The sequence below is a fragment of the Ursus arctos genome, unplaced genomic scaffold (assembly GCF_023065955.2).
Source record: "Ursus arctos isolate Adak ecotype North America unplaced genomic scaffold, UrsArc2.0 scaffold_2, whole genome shotgun sequence".
Lineage (NCBI taxonomy): Eukaryota > Metazoa > Chordata > Mammalia > Carnivora > Ursidae > Ursus > Ursus arctos.
The window spans coordinates 26,714,877-26,718,055 of record NW_026622874.1 but is presented as its reverse complement, the minus strand read 5'-3'; positions in this window follow the sequence as shown (position 1 = coordinate 26,718,055).

The window sequence follows — 3,179 nt, the reverse complement described above, 5'->3', positions numbered from 1 at the left end:
CCAAACAGAGCCTGAGTCCTGCTGAGTTAGAGACCTAGAAATTAGAATCCAGGGAGCCTGGGTTTAGTAGAATTTGTGAGACAGACTTCCAGAGACCACCTGCACAGAGAGAAAACTTCAGAGATTGGAAGAAGGATTTATTAATCTGAGCATGCATGAAAAGAAATTTCCCAAGGCCACGGAAAGAGCCAATGAAATAAAACCACAAGCCAATCAATTCCTGCAGCTCTCACAGGGCTGAGAATGGTTCACATTCCCACCAGCCAAAGAGGAAAAACCAAGTAATACGTGGATCCTCGATATAGTCCTCGGACAGTATCCCTTCAGGAGTAGGGATTAAATCAGCCCTGAATTAAATGAGAATCTGGACCAAACTAACAAAGTTTAACAGTCTCGGCAAACTACAATTAGAGGTGAATTTTCTCAATTTGATGCAGGGAATCCATGAAAAACCTAATTATCATCATACTTCATTGTGAAAGACTCAATGCTGTCTCATTAAGGTTGGAACAAATTAAGGATGTTCTCTGTCACCACTCACTCTTATTAAAAACTGTACTGGCCAGTGCTATAATACAAGAAAAAATATGCATAAAGACTAGGAAAGAAAAAAATAAAATTGTTTTTATATGCAGATGACATGATTGTGTACACAAAAAACAATAAGAAATCTACAAAAAAGGTGCTAGAATAAATGAAAGTAGAAAATCCACAGGATGCAGGGTCAATATACACAAATGTATTCTACTCCTATATGCAAACAATGAGCAGAAGGAAATTGAAATAAAAATATCATTTAAAATAGCATTAAAAATATGAAATAGCATTTAACAAAATATAAATATTTTAAAACTTTGCTATCATAAATTAAAGAAGAGTGAACTAAATGGGGAGATATACTACATTTATAGATTGGAAGACTCAATATTGTCGAAAGCCAATTCTCCTTAAACTGATCTATAAATGCAGTGCCATCTCAATCAAAATCCCAGCAGGCATTTTTGTAGAAATTGACAAAGCTGATTGTTTAAAATGTTAAAACACATACACACACAACTGAACCTGTTGACTTTTATTGCAACTGAAATTTGAAGACTTTTATAAATAATCCTATTTCATTCCCCTAGATACGACATCATTGAGGAGGATGACTGGAATTTGAAGCTGGAAGATGTGCTCTATTATTAATCCTTTTACCTTACATAATTTAATTAACTTCTTGGTCTCCAATCTTTTATCTATTAAATACTTACCCTTTATATCTCACATGTATTTGTAGTAATAAAATGAGACTGAACTTTGATCACTGAAAAGTCAAAGATTTGAACTCAAATTCTTGCACGTGCCTGACAAGTATCATAAATGAATGAAGCAGGTAGAATACAAACTGTAGAAAACTGGCATACCATCAAAAGTGGAGGATAAGATGGCAATTATTGCTCAGCTTTGACCAATTATTACCAAGGAACAATCTCCATACTGACAATAAAATCCCCATGTTGCTAGATCATCCAACTTCTCAGGAAAATCTGCATTTTTATATAAAATATCCCATTTTAAAATACTGGCAATCAATTCAAAATGTTTATATGTAATGTGGGCCAACAAAATATGTCTATAGGTTACATGCAGTGAGTGGTACCCAATTTATTTCTGTGGCTATGAACCACTGTATAAATGTTGCATATTATTAATATGTATAATAATGATATTCATACTGATAGCTATGCCAAACACATAAGTGGCTCTAAGCAATAGCAGAATATAACTGATAAAACATATGGAAGCTCAGAGGAGATCAATATCGAATGAGAGACATTTGAGCCCAGAACAATACATACTATTATAGAGAAAATTAAACAGATTCCTAATTGCCAGGACATTTCCTAACTGGCCCTACAAATAGTTGACTCTGATTTTCAATTAGTAAAGCAAGTTTACAGAAAACAACTGTCATGGGACAGGAGGTGAGAGCTGTCTACCTTTGTTCAAGTAAACTATTCTACTGCAACAATCATATGTGCTTCCCTAATTGGCTAACTTGTTTTGTCGAAAGTTGGGAAAATCACTGATATCACCAATTTTCAACTTTTCTCTTTTTGTCTGTTAGGTCAGATAGCTCAGTACACAGTATTTCAATCATGATACTCATATAATTTCTTTACTATTAATTTTCAGTTCTCGATCATGGTGTCTTACTGATGATTGTATATAGGTTTTATTCTCCCTCCTCTGGTATTATAATCATTTAGCGGGATGATTTCTTATGCATATTCTAGCTGCTGGAATAATTTTTTTGCATAATTCTTTTTTTTTAATAAGTGTAACATACTATGATCAACCTAGAATCCATCACCAAGTTGAGGGAAATTAGGTAAATAAGCAAAATCTATTAATCCATTCAGATAATCATTTAACAACAAATGAGCACGTGCTTGGGCAAAACAACAGATTAACCCTTTTCTGCCTACACCCTCCTCCTCTTGAAGGGGAAAAAGAGAGAATGAGGGAAAAGGGAAGAGGAACACAAGGGAGGGAGAGAGAGAATCAAGTTTCTCCAGTTTTCAAAACATGGAACTGAAAAATGTCTCTTCAGTGAGTTGTACTTTATAGCAAGCAAGTGGAAGATTTGAGACTAGAACATAACCTAGCACACAACTTCAAAATGGAGGCTAAACTCTCTGAGGTATTTATTACGCTTACTGCCTCATTAAAATGAAAATTGAATCACTGAAAGAAGATCCTTGAACAATGTGGGAAACTGGAGTTTTCTACTTCTCCTGCCCACTGTGGGAAGGAGTCCTAGATTAAATCCAAATAGCTTCAAGGAATGAATTTTAACTCAAGAATAGAATGTAATCGGCTAGCCACTGTTTTCTTACAGGAAGAAAATCTGTCAAGTGATCCTTTTTACTGTAGTTAAGTATAAAGTGCTAAATCCCACCCATCAAGGAGCATGGTACTCACACTCCTTGCAGTCTATCCCAGGAGACTGGATTGTGAATCCAGAGGAACAAGGAGAGAGATTATAGTATTCGAAATTTCCCCAAGTTCCCCGTTTGTAGATAGATCCCCAGGAGGCTGCCTTGTTCCCTGCTGTGTTCCCTTCGTCCCTCTGTCGGTTGGGGGATTTATGAAGGTCAAAGTAAGAATACAAATGAAAGGAACAAAGCAGAAGA